Source organism: Poecilia reticulata, chromosome 11, assembly GCF_904066995.2.
Source record: "Poecilia reticulata chromosome 11, P_reticulata-male-v2, whole genome shotgun sequence".
Classification (NCBI taxonomy): domain Eukaryota; kingdom Metazoa; phylum Chordata; class Actinopteri; order Cyprinodontiformes; family Poeciliidae; genus Poecilia; species Poecilia reticulata.
This window is the reverse complement of record NC_088840.1, coordinates 406,333-424,305: the sequence shown is the minus strand read 5'-3', so window position 1 is coordinate 424,305 and position 17,973 is coordinate 406,333. Positions and strand designations below refer to the sequence as shown.

The 17,973-nt window shown below is 41.6% G+C and overlaps 1 protein-coding gene and 1 long non-coding RNA gene across 3 annotated transcripts in view; one reads left to right on the top strand and one right to left on the bottom strand.

Annotated features, from left to right (window-relative positions):
* Nucleotides 1–17,973, bottom strand: part of LOC103472149 (immunoglobulin superfamily DCC subclass member 3) — an 87,454-nt gene that overhangs the window by 29,014 nt on the left and 40,467 nt on the right. The window lies entirely within an intron of this gene.
* Nucleotides 14,484–17,883, top strand: LOC145553650 (uncharacterized). Its single transcript, XR_014089707.1, has 3 exons — nt 14,484–17,050; nt 17,159–17,210; nt 17,549–17,883. It is a non-coding gene; the product is annotated as an uncharacterized LOC145553650 (long non-coding RNA).

The window sequence follows — 17,973 nt, the reverse complement described above, 5'->3', positions numbered from 1 at the left end:
CCCACAAAATTCTTTCTTCTTCGTCTGTTAGTTATAAAGCATCATGGGATATGTAGTCCTTTTGCCGAAGCCAGTGACAACACTGACAGCTAGCCCCAAAAACATTGGCACTTGTGGCGCCTAATGACACCTGCCACCAGAAGTGCCATTAGTAGGTGCGGTGTCACGATTTGAGCTCGGCCCTGCTGAAGATCTGTTTATTGTCTTTTACATTTCAAAATAGACAAGTAACTCAAAAATGCACAAAACACTAAAACCAAACACTAAAACCAAACCCAAAAAACCCATGAACAACTAAACATTCAAAGTGATAAACATAAGCTGATTGTAGTGAGACAGAGTATTTTCAGTACGTTGTCTCAGGGGTGCACAGCAAGATTAATGTGAGGTGAAGCCACAGTTCTCCTTAGATTTAGATATCCATTCATCAGTCATTCAGTTTCATACAATGTTCAAGTGAGTACATTTGAAACTGATGAGAAGATCACAGATTTACAACCATTACAAGAATAAAAACATGAGCAAAATTAGATTACATTCGATCTTTCCTCATTATGAGTATATTTTCCAAGACTAGCAGAAACGTTTCCCAAATCTTTTTGAACATACAATATTTACCCTTAATCATAAAGGTAAGTTTCTCCAAGGCAAGAGAGTTCGATAGAGTAGACATCCAGGTATTTAGTTGGGGCCTGTTTATAGATTTCCAGGATCTGGCTATACTATATTTGGCCTGCACCAGACAGTAGATTATGGATTTTTGATCAACCTTACTTAATTGTGTTTGGGTGCAAAAAATTCCTAGTATACACAACCTTGGACAGGGATTAAGTTTAGTACCGACGATAAGTGAAATTTTATCCTAAACCTCCTTCCAAAAATTCTGAATCTCAGGACATTCCCAAAGACAGTGGATCAAATTGCCTCTATCTCCACATTTAGCACATGTATCCGGAATGTTGGAATTAAATTGATTTAGTAAAGTTGGGGAAAGTATTGGATTAACTTAAATTGAGTATTGATAGATTGTGTCTGTGCCTTCAGACATGCCGTCTGCCATTCCTCTACTGATATATTACATTTCAGTTCTTCACACCATGCTTTTCTTTTGTGTTCCAAGGATATCTGGGAGCTGTCTTTGATGCTATTATAAAAGTGTGATATTAGGCCCTTCTTCAAATGATAATTCTTTGACAGTTCTTCTATAGAAGTAAGAGTAGGTAATGTTAGAGATTTTTGAATACTCAAGACAAAACTTCTGATTTGCAGAAATTAAAAAAAAAATGTATTTGGGATGTCGAATTTCTGTTTCAAATCTTCAAAGCTGATCATAAGCCCTTTATCAAATAAGTCTGCGATTTTGCATAAGACTTTAATGCCATGTTTTAAAACCCATATCTTTCCTGCCTGGTTCAAATGACATATTGCCCCAGATCAAGGAAAATTGGGATAATTTTGGTTTTTCATTTTTGAATTTATGTACATAGTACCATACTCGGATAGTGTTTTTAACAAATGGGTTCGAAGTGTTTTTTAGTAACTCTTTGTATTTCCTTGAGTATAGATATAAGTTTAGGGGAAAGGGAGTGGTGTTTATATTTTCTATATTTACCCATGACAGAACAGTTGGTGAAAACCAACAGGATGCACTAGAGAGCTGAGCAGCCCAATAATACCATTTGAAATTTGGCACACCGTACGAACCGGGTCAACTATTTTTGGAGTAATTTTAATGCCCAAGTAAGTAAGGTTGTCTTTTGCCACTTGAAATGCAGTGTGAATTGGCGGATTGCTTCTTTCAGCCTGATTTAAAAATAGGATGGCGAATTTAGCTTTGTTAAGTTTATAACCGGAAATATAACCAATCTCATTGATAGTTTTAAGTAGTTGAGGGATTGAGCACTTCAGATTAAACAACATTAAAATGTCATCTGCAAATAGTCCAATTTTAGATTCAATATTTTTTTATTCTGACACCCTGTATGTTTTGATTGTTCTTTATGGCAATAGCCAATGATTCAATTGCCAGAATAAAGAGGAGGGGTTAGAGGGGACACCCTTGATGTGTTCCCCTAGCTAGATTAAATGAATCAGATATAATATTATTCGTTATAACTGAGGCTGTGGGTTTATTATAAATTATTTTAATCCAGGTTATGAAATAACTACCCAAGCCAAATTGAGATAAAACATTGTATAGATAATTATGTTCCACTCTATCGAATGCTTTTTCTGCATCAAGTGAAAGTAAAGTAAAGTAAAGATGTTCATATTTAGCATGGATTATATTCAGTACACAACGGATACCATGATGGGCTTGCCGCCCCTTTATAAATCCATTCTGATCAGGTTCAGAAAGAAATGGTAAAAATTTCTCAAGCCGAAGTGCTAGTACTTTAGATATTATTTTGGCATCAGAATTTATAAGAGATTGGTCGAAAAGGTTTGAATCTGGTGGGAGGTTTTCCAGGTTTAGGTAGTACTGTTATGATTGCATTTCGTAGAGGAGGTAATTCCTAAGGGTATAACTTTCCACAAGTTATATTATAGAGGGGCTGTAGTAGTTTGTTTTTAAATATTTTATATAGGTCCAAAGGGATCCCATCCGGACCCGGTGTTTTTCCTGATTTTAATTTATCTATTGCATTTGAAAGTTCATCTATAGATATTGGGATATCCAGCTCTGATTTAGCTGTTTCACTAAGTGTGGGGATATTTATAGAGTTAAAAATCAAGTTATATTTGTGATATGTGTCCTTGATATGCCTTGTGGCATATCATTTTGAGTAATAATCTTTAAAAAGATTGTACTTTTTTTGAGGATCAGAAGTATTTTCATTTTCAGTTGTAATTTCATTTATTGCCATTTCATTCTACATAGCTTTAATGCGCCAGGCGAGAAGCTTTCCTGCCTTTTCTCCTTGATCATAGTAGGATTGTTTCAGCTTGAATATCTCTGATGAAGCTTTGTTAGTAGATAGTTTGTTATATTTTGCCCTTAATATTAGCAGGTTTGTTGCTTTTCTTTAGAATCCTTAAAATGTATCTCTAGCTCTGTCTCTTTAATTTGTTCTTCAAGTTTTACCATCTCCATGAAGCTTCTATTAGTCTTATTTGTTGCGTGATAAGTTTATCATTTGACCTCATATAGAAGCCTTGAAGGCTTCCCATCTAATAGATGATGTAGTCTCAAATTTATTAAGGCTGAAATAATCATGAATATATTTCAGAAAGTTGGGCATTTGCAGCCAATGGGGTTTTAACCGCCACATAGGATTGCATCTAAACACAATTAGGGGTGAAAATTTAATCAAGCATAGTGAGTGGTCAGAGATTAATATGCTTTCATAGGTACAACTTTTAATTCTGGCAACCAAACAATTTGAGATTAGGAAGTAATCTATACGGCTATAGCTATTATAGGTAGTTGAGTGACAATAATATTCTTTCTTTGTTGGATTCAGAATTCTCCAAATATCTTTAAATTTAGTTCAGACATAAAATATACACAACATCGTCTACTTTTAGAGTGGGATAAATCTAATTCTGATGATCGGTCAAGATTAGGATCTAAAGTAAAGTTAAAGTCTCCACCAAAGATAACATCACCATGGAACGCTGTAATGGAAAGAAACATTATTGTAAAATTCAGAGTCGTCTATATTAGAACCATACAGATTAACCAAAGCAAGGTTTTGGTTCATCAGTGAGGTATGGATTATTATGAATCTCCCAGCAGGATCAGTAATAACTTTTTTATACAGATAGGCAAAGATTTATGAATCAAAATTGCCACCCCCCTAGCATGTGGAGAAAATGAGCTTGAAAATACTTGACCTGGCCATCTTTTCCTTAGTCTTGTAATTTTGTTTGTAAGTAGATGTGTTTCTTGAATAAAAACCACTTTTGGCTGGTATTGTTTAAGTCTATTCATTACTTTATTGAGTTTGATCAATTTTCTAAGACTTCTTACATTCCAGGAGATCACATCAATGATGGACTCAGTACTCATTCGCTTAATGTCCATATATCAGTTCTTTAGTTTTTTTTGTCTCAGCTGTAGGAACTTGCATTTTGCAACTTGCTGAACATTGCACCTTGAGAACACTAAACATTTACAAACATAAAAAACTTTCTTGAGATTCCCCACCAGTGGAGATCTCCGACTCCACTTCCCCTCTATATTGTGACTTGGTTTTGCTACTGATCCTAGAAAAAAACAGGAGCAGAGAAATGTCCACTTAATCAACTCGCACCACCATTTTAAACTATGAACCCCGATCATGCTATCAAGAAATTACACCCCACTGCTGTGATAGGGAAACTTAGTCAAGATGTACATTATCCAGAAACACCGATCAAATGTAATGTTAATCCTTATCAAACCTTGCTAACCCTATTTAGCGTGTTAGTGTGGTTATTCGTCAGTTTGTTGTCCTATTTTCCATGTGAATTCCTCCACCTCCATCGGAGTGTGAAAGAGGAAATGATTCCCACGGTGAAAGATCCTCATCTTTGCTGGGAATATAAGTCCAAAGTTTATATTCAGCTTACGGAGTTGTTGTTGTTTCACTCGCTTGTATTGTTTCCTTTGTTTTACCACCTCCGCGGACAGGTCAGGGAAAAACATCACATGGCAGCCATTGTACATCACCTTTGCTTTCAGACGGGCTGCTGTCATCACTCTCATCTTGTCTTGGTAGTTTAGGAATTTTATGATGATCATGCGTGGCGGGGCGCCTGGAGCGCTCTGCCCTTGCAGCCTGTGAGCCCATTCGATAATGGGGGTAGATGGAAATGCATCCCATCCATCCCTCCATCAACCAGTTCTGGAGAAAAATTGCGATGTCCCCTTGCTCTGTTTTCTCGGGGAATCCCACAAGTCTTAGATTAGGTCTCCGGTAGTCATTTTCGAGCACATCCATCTTCAAAGTGAGCTCTTGGGTTTTCTTCTTTAAGGACGCTTCTTTGTTTGTTAGCGAGGCAACGCCATCCTCCAGGTCACCAATGCAGGTTTCTGCAGAGGTAAGCCTCTCGAGTAACACTCCAATTGTCTTTAATTTCTTGGTTCGAAGCTATAATCTCACATAGCTGCGGGGAGAAATGAGATTTTAAGGCTTGGATTACTTCCATGAGGTTAGTTTCAGAAATCTGGGAGCTGGCGCTAGCCCCCTCCATGTGCTCAGTTTCCACTTCGCTGCTAACGTCATCTTCGGCTCCCTCTTTAGTGGTTGTTTTCACTTTTAACTTGTTTTTAATCGGCATCTTAGAATATTGAATTGAGTCTTTTACTTATATTCTTAAAAAAAATAACTTAGCAGTGGTGTAAATATCCAAAGAAAGGATGTGTTGATCAGAGCTCAGATACCAGCAACTGCTCAGCAAGACGCCTTAACCAGAAGTCTCAGCTGGCTGTATCCCATTCAACTTTTATACAAGGTAAGGTAATGTGGTGGGATGGTGTCCCACCCTCCCCCACCATGTGCACCGTTGATTGGTGGGCGGGGCAGATGCCTTTATAGTTGGGCGGGCCGCTGCAGGGTGCGTGCGTCTTTGTTTCTCCCACGGTCGGCGGCTACATGTTGGCTTGTGGGTTTGGTCAATTCGTCTGCGATCGTAAGTGGCAGTTTTGCTATCCGTGGCTGAGATCATGGTTGGTTTTTGGGTGCTACACCTGTCGTGCGTTTCTGCAGTGTTGCTCTGATGGCATTGCTGGCTGCAGCTGGGGGTTGCTGTGGCGTGCGGCTTCCGTCTCATACTCACTTGCTGACCCTCTTCCTCCCGGGTTAGGCTGTATTTCCACCCCTGGGTAAGCTATCTGCTATTTAGCTTTTGATTTCTTTTATGTGGATCCACCGTTAATGGGTTTTCCGTTTCAGGCACCTGATTTTGGAGCTGCAGCACTTTGGACACTCTGCTGTCTTGTCCTGTCTTCCCGTTGTTTGTTTGGGCCGCTCTTGGCTGAACCTGTTGCGGATTGGGCAGGCTATATGGGCGGGGCGTTACTCCTCTGGCCCCATCGAAGGGAATTTGGAACTTGATGACTACAACGATTTGTTCCATTGTTTGAATTGTTATCTCTTATAGTTTTGTTTTGTGATTGAAGTACTAATTGTTTTCTTGTTTTTACACATTTCTTTTTGCGTTTCATGGTTTCTTTTTGTTTGACTCATTTCTTTTGCATTGCATGTTTTGTTTTATTTCTTTTGGAATAATTGATCTTGTCTGTCCTTTTTCCTTTTGTGTTCCTTTTGTTCGCGGAACCGAGTAGTAGGCCTGAAGCCTCATTTTTAAAGAATTGTTTTAAGAAATTGTTAAATAAAATATTGTGCACTGCTAAGTCTGTGTTTGGGTGCATCTTGTTACTTTTAAAAAAATCTCCACCGGCTGGTCACAGTAAGGTAAAAACTTTATTAATCCCATAGGGAAATTAAGGTTGTCTGTTGCTCACAAGACTGTTGTCTGTGCTTACGGGCCAAATAACAGTTCAGATTACCCACCCTTCTTGGAGTCCTTAGAGGGGGTACTGGAGAGTGCCCCTCCTGGGGACTCCCTTGTTCTACTGGGGGACTTCAACGCTCACGTGGGCAATGACAGTGAGACCTGGAGAGGCATGGTTGGGAGGAACAGCCCCCCCGATCTGAACCCAAGTGGTGTTCTGTTGTTGGACTTCTGTGCTCGTCACCGATTGTCCATCACGAACACCATGTTCAGGCATAAGGGTGTCTTTATGGAGGTGGGGCACGTTGGCGAGCGCCTGGTGGCCAGGCTTTTACCCACGGAGCCCAGTCGGGCTCAGCCCGAAGAGGAGACATGGGTCCCCGTTCGAATGGGCTCACCACATGTCAGAGGGGCAAAAGGGGTCGGGTGCATTGCAAAATGGGCAGCAGCCGAGGGAGGGGACCCTGGCGGTCTGATCCTGCAGAAGCTGGCTCTTGGGACGTGGAACGTCACCTCTCTGGTGGGGAAGGAACAGGAGCTAGTGTGCGAGGCTGAGAGGTTCCAGCTAGAAAGAGTCGGCCTCACCTCGACGCATGGCTCTGGTTCTGGAACCAGTTTCCTTGAGAGTGGTTGAACGTACTTCCACTCTGGAATTGCCCACGTGACAGGAGCCCGGCAGGAGTGGGCATACTTGTTGCCCCCTGTACATTGGGGTTTACCCCGGTGAATGAGAGGGTAGCCTCCCTCCGCCTACAGGTGGGGGGACGGGTTCTGACTGTTGTCTGTGCTTACGGGCCGAACAACAGTTCGGTTTACCCACCCTTCTTAGAGTCCTTAGAGGGGTTACTGGATTGTGCCCCTCCTGGGGACTCTCTTGTTCTGCTGGGGGACTTCAATGCTCACGTGGGCAATGACGGTGAGACCTGGAGGGGCGTGGTTGGGAGGAACGCCCCCCCCGATCTGAACTCGAGTGGTTTTCTGTTGTTGGACGTCTGTCCTCGTCACGGATTGCCCATCACGAACACCATGTTCAAGCATTAGGGTGTCCATATGTGCACCTGTCACCAGGATGCCCTAGGCCGCAGTTAGGTGATCGATTTTGTCATCGTTTCATCGGATTTGCGGCCGTATGTCTTGGACACTCGGGTGAAGAGAGGTGCGGAGCTGTCCACTGACCACCACCTGGTGGTGAGTTGGCTCCGGTGGTGGGGGAGGAAGCCGGTCAGACCTGGCAGGCCCAAACGTGTAGTGAGGGTCTGCTGGGAACGTCTGGTGCCTCCATTGAAGAGGCGGCTTTCGGAGCTGTGGCCGCAAGGTTGTTGGTGCCTGTCGCGGCGGCAACCCTCGAACCCGTTGGTGGACACCTTTGGTGAGGAATGCTGTCAAGCTGAAGAAGGAGTCCTATCTGGCCTTTTTGGCCTGTGGGACTTCAGAAGCAGTTGATGGGTACTGGCGGGCGAAGCGGCATGCGGCTCGGGTTGTTGCTGAAGCAAAAACTTGGGCATGGGAGGAGTTTGGAGAGGCCTTCCGTACGGCTTCGAGGCGATTCTGGTCCACCATCCAGCGTCTCAGGAGGGGGAAGCAATGCAGCACCAACACTGTTTGTACTGGGGATGGTGTGCTGCTGACCTCAACTCAGGACGTTGTGAGCCGGTGGGCGGAATACTTCGAAGACCTCCTCAATTCCACCAACATGCCTTCTGTTCAGGAAGCTGAGCCTGGGGACTCTGGGTTGGGCTCTCCAATCTCTGGGGAAGAGGTCGCCGAGATGGTCAAAAAGCTCCTCGGTGGCAGGTCCTTGGGGGTGGATGAGATCCGCCGGAGTTCCTTAAGACTCTGGATGTTGTAGGGTTGTGTTGGGTCATGCGACTCTGCAATACCGCATGGACATCGGGGCCAGTTCCCCTGAATTGGCAGACTGGGGTGGTGGTCCCCCTGTTTAAAAAGGGGGACCGGAGGGTGTGCTCCAATTACAGGGGGGTCACACTCTTAAGCCTCCCTGGTAAGGTCTATTCAGGGGTCCTGGAGAGGAGGGTTCCTATCATACACATCAACACTAATTGTAACAATAATGACCTAAATAAAACACAGGAAATATTAAGGTCAGCTAAATAGTCGTGGCGAGTGCTTAAGAACCCCAGAACGCTACAGACTGATGCTGTTGTCATGGTTGCCTAGAGACGGATACTACACAACCGCGGTGAGCTGCTGTCAACCCACGTCTTTTTAAAACCTCTATCCAATACTCCTCTGTGTTTAGAAGCAAAACCTCTCATAAAGATACAGAGAGGGAAGACGCAAATCCCAGGATGAATAATGTTAGGATGAATAAAGGCGATTTTAAAAGATTGTGTCCGTCGTTGCGCGGTTTGCTGGTGTATCATAACATAACCTATACCTCAGAACCTAAAGAAGCTGACACCAGCGACTCTTCATCCCTCAATCATCTTCTGAGGTTTTAATGGTACAGAGCATTTATTACTGATTCAGTTTCTTCTTGTGCTCTTAGTCGAGAATATTAGTTTGATTATTTGGTTATTTAATGAATAATAATATCAGCCAAAATAATTTTAAGTGGTCATTTAAATGACAAATCATACAGATAGATTAACTGTAAATACCAAACAGTTTAATACATTTTGAGACGCCTGTAGGTTTTGTTCAGTTATAGAAGTATGCTATGATTCTTCATTCTCCTTCTGTCATACTTCTGTATGACTGGAGAAATAATATTAAAACAATAATCTATCTTATCCATTAAAATATATATTACATGTGTGTTAGGAGCACTGAAAAACTTAGTTTTGGTTGAATTGATGATATAAAAGAAGAATATGCATGATTACATACAATAGACTTTTGTTAAACATGGTCTTACTTTGACATTCCTCCTATCTGAAGATTTATCTTGTGATGGGAGGAATTGCACAACTTAATCAAATATAATAATAAAAACCATGTTCCAGAGTGGTAGATTGTACATAAAGTATTTTTGTCAATAATATTCAAACTAATGTTAATGTTCACTGATTGCTTTAAAGACCCAGAGTCATGCTATATTGGAGTGGTAGTGGTCATTCCCAGTGGTGGGAAGTAACGAAGTACAAGTACTTCGTTACTGTACTTAAGTACAATTTTCGTGTATCTGTACTTTACTTAAGTAGATTTAATAATGGATACTTTCTCTTAAGCTCTTAAGTATTTAATAACTAGTTTTTTATGGGAATGTTGATCTTTCAGATCAATTTGAGAAGCAATTTTGATAAGTAAAAGTTAATTTTTTTGTGTCACGTAGCGCGGGGTGCTGGTCTTGACTTGGTCTTGGGTCGGTGACCTTGACTACAACTCTGCTACTGGCTCCTTGGTTGCCTGTCCTCTCCCACCCACCTTCTTTCCATCCACTTTCTGTTGGATTTCTTTAAAAATAAAAGCCACTAGTAGCAAAAAAAAAAGTGAAGTTCATGTTATGATGTTATGCATCATACTTTCAGGGACGTTTCCATCCCTGAAAGTATGATGCATAGAATCACATAGTAAGTAATCACATACTGTAAACATAATAAAAACATGCTTTATCTGTGGCATTGTTCATCAAAATGGCACATTTCTAATGTATTAAAATTAAATACGATCGGGACACTTAATGATATTAGTGATTAGGTAATCCATTCAGCAAGTACTTTTACTTTTAATACTTAAGTATTTTTAAAAGCCAGTACTTTTTTTACTTTTACTTAAGTACAAATGCTAATGTGGTAGTTTTACTTTTACTTGAGTACATTTTTGTCTGTGTATTTGTACTTTTACGTAAGTACATTTTTTGAGTACTTTCTCCACCACTGGTTAAAATAAACTTGAGGGTTATTCTCACCTCAAGTAAATTAGCACACGGGAGACGCAGTCTGTTACTCCAATTTCTCTCAGCTTATGAGAAACTGCAGAGCAACTGGCAGCTCAGAGTTTCCATGCACCACATACCGGTGAAACACCGTTACTGCACCCATCATCTTTAACCCCTGTTAACAAGTAAAATATTATTATTATTATTATTATTATTATTATTATTATTATTATAACCCCATAAACATTTAAATGCTCCTTTTTTTACTTTTTTTTCACACACCAGTGGGCATCACAAGAGGTTTGTTTGACTCATAGACCGGCCCAGGTTATGTTGTGGTTCCCCTGACATTTGCTCTATGCCTGTTAGGAGATGGAACCCAAATAACAAATAAAAATGGGTGGGCGGTAAGTGGAGGGGCCAATGGTTCCCTGGCCCCTCCTGTTAAGCTGCGCAAATTACTGCCAGTTCAGACTTGCGGGAATAATGCATTTAGTGGCCACAGATTTTTTTTTTCAGAGCGCATGCTCACTGCGTGCTATTTTTACCCTTAGCAACAGTTGCCATGCTGCTGACAATGATGTCATTAGCATGACGTCAAATGATGTATGTGTCATGAGGCCCTTCTGAGGATGACTTTATGATGTCATAGAGTCCATGACATCACCAACTGATCAGTTAATTCTCTGATCAGTTACCACAAATCAGTTAACAAGTCAGTCAACTCGAGATTCATTTGGACGTTTTAGCTCAGCACAATAAAGATGAACGACGAAAGCCCACAGAGAGAAATGGATGTGAAACCTAAGGTTTCTTTTTGGACGAAAGTGAAAAAGACATTGTCCAGCAAAGTTCATCCTGGTCAAAGAAGCCCAGATTACAAAAAGAGAAACTTTCTCAGTGAACTTTTGTGGGAAGTGATTGAAAAGGCTGCAGATGGACCAACTCTGCATCTTGTCCGACAAGTCTTTGAGGAACAACATAGCAAAATTTTGATCTTACTTTTGAGAAAAACTGGAGATATAAATGTGAATGTACTCTCTGAGGTTTCAGAAGAACTTGGTGAAAGGATTTTCCAGAGTCTTGCGAGAGATGCATTCCACTTTGCCAGTGGACTGCATTTAATCGCACTACTGGAACACCCAGAAGGACACCAAGTCATCGTGGAAAAATTCAAAAAGCACCTGGAGAATCCTGTTCCTCCAAAGAAAATGTTAGCGTCTACCAAAAGAAAGATTCGAAAGACTTTTTTTCCAACTGAAGACTTGTACGCAGATGAAAACTGCCTGAGTGAAGATTATACTCAGGAAACCATGGACCCTGAACAATTTTTGAGGGACGCAAACAGGATGGGATTCAGACATGGAACAGAAGAAGAAAGGAGAGTTATGGTTCAAAATATTCTTTGGAGATTGATTTACAAGTCCAGTTACAGATCTAGCTATGGGCATTACAAAAGGAAGGACACCGAACCGGTCCAGAGAAAGCTTGCTCCAAAAATATGGAAAGAAGTCAAGGATATAGATTTTGTCTTTTATGACAAAATGGAAAAAAAAGCCTGCCGAGACATCCTGCAACTTCTCTGGGGCAATGAAGACGCAGTTAGAGAACTGCTCTTCAAAATGATCAAAAGCAACAACCCACTAGTGATTTACAAGGTTGTGGAATGCTTTAAAAGAACCCTTGCACGACCACGAAAAATCAATCTCAAAGACACCTTTCTTCAAAAGGCATGGGGTCTCATCAAAAAGGCTGCGGGTTGTGGAGACAATCCAGACGAAGAAGAGAAACAAGAGCCCACCAAGAGTGGATCAAATGTGTTTAGTCCACACTTAGCTGGGCCTCTAAATTTGGTCAACTCAGAGGTTGGTACTGACTTGGAGGAGTCAGGGCCGAACTCAGAGTCAGGGCCCGCCTCAGAGTTAGGACCCGTCTCCGAGTCAGGACCCGTCCCCGAGTCAGGACCCGTCTCCGAGTCTGGATCCGCCTCAGAGTCTGGACCCGCCTCAGCGTTAGGACCCGCCTCAGCGTCAGGACCCGCCTCAGAGTCAGGACCCGTCCCCGAGTCAGGAACCGTCTCCGAGTCAGGATCTGCCTCAGCGTCAGGACCCGCCTCAGCGTCAGGACCAGCCTCAGTGTCAGGACCTGCCTCAGAGTCAGGGCCTGTCACCGAGTCAGGACAGAACTCTGAGACGGGACTGACCTCTGAGACGGGACCTGCCTCTGAGATGGGACCTGCCTCTGAGATGGGACCTGCCTCTGAGATGGGACCCGTCTCCGAGATGGGACCCGTCCCTGAGTCAGGACCCGTCCCCGAGTCAGGACCCGTCTCCGAGTCAGGATCTGCCTCAGAGTCAGGACCCGCCTCAGAGTCAGGACCGACCTCTGAGATGGGACCGACCTCTGAGATGGGACCGACCTCTGAGACGGGACCGGCCTCTGAGACGGGACCTGCCTCTGAGACGGGACCTGCCTCTGAGTCGGGACCCGTCCCCGAGACGGGACCCACCTCTGAGACGGGACCGGCCTCAGCGTCTGGACCCGCCTCAGCGTCGGGACCGACCTCTGAGATGGGACCGGCCTCTGAGATGGGACCGGCCTCTGAGACAGGACCTGCCTCTGAGACGGGACCTGCCTCTGAGTCGGGACCCGTCCCCGAGACGGGACCGACCTCTGAGACGGGACCTGCCTCAGAGTTATGACCTGTCTCTGAGTCAGGACCTGTCTCCGACTCACGACAGACCTCTGAGTCCTCATGCCTAATCTCACCAACGTAGTGACACCTTGTCAGAAGTGTCAAAACTGTTCCTCAGCAGAACTTCGCAACTTACCAGAGCGGATGATTATGGCCTTAAAGATTGCTTGCAAGTTTTCAATCTGAGAATACCGGAAACCTTTAGTCATCCGTTGTTACAGTGAGAGCAAGACGGGTAGATTGACCCGAAGAATCAGAATTGGAGGCCGAGGGAACGATGGCCCACTGGGAGGCTAGAAGGGGTTCGAAGAAGGAGAGAAGGTGGGGGGCTGACGTATCGTTAGAGAGGTGGGGGGCGGGGGAAGCAAAGGATTGAACGAAGGAGAGACATTGAGGAGGGGCTAGTGTACCATGAGAGGAACACTAGCCCACCGTCAATGTAGAGATAGATGTGAGGGGTCAAAGAGGGTGGGGCCGGTCTAGCGTACCGTTGAGTGCTGGGGAGGCGGACGGACAGCAAATTGCAAGAAGGGGGAGGAGGTTTGGCTGTAGAAGGAGGGGGCAAAGGAGAGACATTGGGGGGGTTAGTGTACCATGAAGGTACACTAGCCCCCCCTCAATGTAGAGATAGATGTGAGGGGTCAAAGAGGGTGGGGCCGGTCTAGCGTACCGTTGAGTGCTGGCGGGCGGATGAACGGCAAATTGCAAGAAGGGGAGGAGGTTTGGCTGTAGAAGGAGGGGGCGAAGGAGAGACATTGGGGGGGGGATGGGTTAGTGTACCATGAAGGTACACTAGCCCCCCCTCAATGTAGAGGTAGATGTGAGGGGTCGAAAAGGGTGGGGCCAGTCTAGCGAACCATTAAGTGCTGGGGGGGGCAGACGGACTGCGAATTGCAAGAAGGGGGAGGAGGTCTGGCTGTATGTAGAAAGAGGGGGGCGAAGGAGAGACATTCGGGGGGCTAGTGTACCAGGAGAGGTACACTAGCCCCCCCTCAATGTAGAGGTATATGTGAGGGGTCAAAGAGGGTGGGGCCGGTCTAGCGTACCGTTGGGTGCTGGGTGGGGGGGGGGGGCGGCCGGACAGCGAATTGCAAGAAGGGGGAGGAGGTCTGGGTGTAGAAGGAGGGGGCGAAGGAGAGACATTGGGGGGGGGTAGTGTACCATGAAGGTACACTAGCCCCCCCTCAATGTAGAGGTAGATGTGAGGGGTCGAAAAGGGTGGGGCCAGTCTAGCGAACCATTAAGTGCTGGGGGGGGCAGACGGACTGCGAATTGCAAGAAGGGGGAGGAGGTCTGGCTGTATGTAGAAAGAGGGGGCGAAGGAGAGACATTCGGGGGGCTAGTGTACCAGGAGAGGTACACTAGTCCCCCCTCAATGTAGAGGTATATGTGAGGGGTCAAAGAGGGTGGGGCCGGTCTAGCGTACCGTTGAATGCTGGGTGGGGGGGGGGGCGGCCGGACAGCGAATTGCAAGAAGGGGGAGGAGGTCTGGGTGTAGAAGGAGGGGGGTGAAGGAGAGAATTAATCCCCCCGATCCACCTATAAATCCTATTTTATTTATATAATTAGGGCTATTGTAAGCAAAAATTTTAGTAATCGCGTAATCTATCGATTATTCTTACTATTAATCGAGTAATCATATAAAAAAAACTGACAAAATAACGAATTGGTAAATCTGGCATAACAGCAGTGTTACTATTGGATATCAATATCAGTCCAATTTTTCATTTTTGAGCTTCCCTAACAGATACTTTTTTGTTGTTTAGAAAACTAACCTGTAATAATAACTTGTTTTCTAAGTTAATCTGAGAAAAAGTCATACAAAAATCTAAAATTTATTTCAATTTAATAAAAAGAGGCAGGCTCACAAATACGCTTATTAAAAATATCTATGATCCAGCTTTTAGTTTATGTAGTCAGTCAGTAGATGAGCTCTCACGTTGCCCCATACATGTCAAGCTTTGATTTTGAGAATATGGGAAATGTCACCTGAAGTGGTGGTGGGCCATAATTTAACAGTTTATGTTAAATTATGGGGAAAAAAACTTAAATTACGGAAAAATTCTGCTGAAATTCCATAAAAAACGAGAAAGTGTACTGACAGAAATTACCAGGACATTTCCCTGTTTTTTTATGGAAAACTTTGAAATGAAATACTGTTAAATTACGGGAAACTTCTGATGGAAATTCTATAAAAAACACTGAAAATATCATGGCAGAGAATTACCAGGACATTTTCTGTATTTTTTATTTTTATTTATTTTTTTCAGAATTTCCATCAAAAAAATTTCCATAATTTAACAGTTTTTATGTCAAATTTACCAATATTTAGTTAACCCAAAACTGAAATTCTCTTTTTACTCTGTCTTTTGTGATGCATTCACAAACTTTTTTTTAAAAAAACCTTGGACATTTCCAAATACTTTTGTCCTCCAAACCATTGAAGTCTGTATTCTATACCATATGTTAATTATAGTGTAAAATATATTAAAGTTAATGTATTTAATATATTCTTAACATAATTTTGAAACAAAATTAAATTCTAAGTCCACAGGAAATGTAGTTGTAGAACACAAAACACTTAGTTTGAAAGTAGCTCATGCAAAGTGATGTAAAAATGAAACCATTCTGCAATCAATTTGCAGACTTTATTTTGCAATTTAAGACCATAAATTGACGTCATCTAGTCTTTATAACTAACCTTTACTATTATATATTAAGAGCTAAACATATTCTTGAGCTTGCTATTGTTTATCTTCTGTACATCACAACTAATTTATTGTATTTTACTATACAAATTTTCAACGTATAAATTAAATGTAAAGCAATTTTGACTCTAGTCTTTGAAGTCAAATAAACAGTTTTGTTAAGTTATTACTATAAGATGGAACATAAAAAATTGCTTTTGAACATGAAAATCAAAGTTGTAAACAGGATCAACATACTTCAAAATAAATGCCGAAAGTCTACCATTATTTTTATGAAATACAGGTATAAATATTTTGTTAAAATCAAATGCTACATAAACCCAGCCGGTAACACTTTATTTGAAGGCAGGTGAATAAGACTGACATGACACCGTCATAAACATCTGTCATGGACATGAATAAGTCTTCATAAATATTTATGACTGTCGTCATAAAGCGTCATTCAGTAAATCATGACACTTTTAATACAAAGTTGACATTATTGAAAATGTCTTTGTTTTGACAACTTGACATTAATCTAGACAAAATGATTAATGATTGATTAATAGTATTCAGCAGGTTGTTTTCTAATGTATTAAAATTAAATATGATCGGGACACTTAATGATATTAGCGATTAGGTAATCCATTCAGCAAGCACTTTTACTATTAATACTTAAGTATTTTTAAAAGCCAGTACTTTTTTACTTTTACTTAAGTACAAATGCTAATGTGGTAGTTTTACTTTTACTTGAGTACATTTGTGTCTGTGTATTTGTACTTTTACTTAAGTACATTTTTTGAGTACTTTCTCCTGGTCATTCCACATCACAATACTGGACTTAAGACACTACAGATTTTTCAGTATTCAGTTGCTTAACTCTCAAGTTTAAATAGAAGAACAAAATGGTTGAAAGTATGTGATACCTTCTGATAGAGTATAAACATTTTTTTAAAGTTTTGTTAGTTAAGCACTAAATATAACTCACGGATGATGAATCATATTCTGTATAAACTAAAAAGGAGACAGCTCAAAGTAGAATTGAGTAAATAAACATCTACACATTTAAAAACATTTTAGCAATTAATTATAATAAAAATAAACTATACTGTCACGTAACTTTTGAAAAAATAACTTTTTAGAATGTATTTTTTTTCTGTCAACTTTCATTTAACACTCCAGTCCAGTTAATGAGCTTTCATAGTCGGTCAAGCAACCGCCATTAAACTCCAGAGGAAGATTTGCACTGGTGGTAACGAGAGCTAACTGCTACACCCAACATGAACGAAAATACCCGTGCGTTGTGTGAAATGGTGGAAAAAGTCCTATTTCACGGAGTTACCTTTTCAATAGATGTCCGTGATGAGGACAGAGATGCAACTGTGTGTGAGTATCTACTATTTTAGAATGTTGATGATATTTTATGCTTCAACATTGTTTATGTACATAATGTAATTATGCTATGTATTGACGATGCACAAAAATGTTTTCCAGCTGCATCAAGGCTCTACTGCCAGTCATCCAGATGTAGCTCAAGAAAGAAGAGGTAAGATCTAGAGATGTCACAATTCCTTGAATGATTAAAGTACTGTGATTTATTAAAAACCATCAAAGCAAATTATCTGCCTCACAGTTTGTTGAACTATGTTTTACTATTTATTACCAACTGCTTTTAATGATTTTTTTCTTCCAATTGTTTCCAAGTGTTTTCTCTTTTTCATTAAAGTTTTTTATTTTCTGTAAGAATGTATTAATATAATGTGTTTTGTTTTAACGTCTTATGTGTGCATACTAAGCTGGAAGTTGCCAAACAATTTAATTGTAGTTTCATAATGACTAAAATATGCCTGTAGCTCATAATGATTGTCTGTTCTGTGTTATCAGCTGATGGAGGAAGACAGAGAGTACTGGCAGCAGAGGAGGTGGCATTCTGGGAGGATGGCAGCAGCTATGAGGGGGTGTCAGGATGAACTGTGGTGAGGTTGAGACCCCAAGTTCCTCCAACCAGGAGCTCAGTGACATCAGGACTACACTACAGGAAGAAACGTCAGGTCTACGCTACAGGAGAGACGTTGGGCCTGTCCTGAACGCAGCATAATGTTTGATCATGTTTGGACAAAAAAACACTGCCAGATGGTCCAGAAATGGACAAGCATTTATGTCTTATTTTGTGTGCAAACAGTAAAAAACATAAAATGAAATAAAGAAAAAAAAACTTGTCTTTTTTATGAACATGTTGCATATAAGCAATATCAAATGAATATATTTTAATACAGCATTTATTTTTTATATAGATTTTTTAAAATACA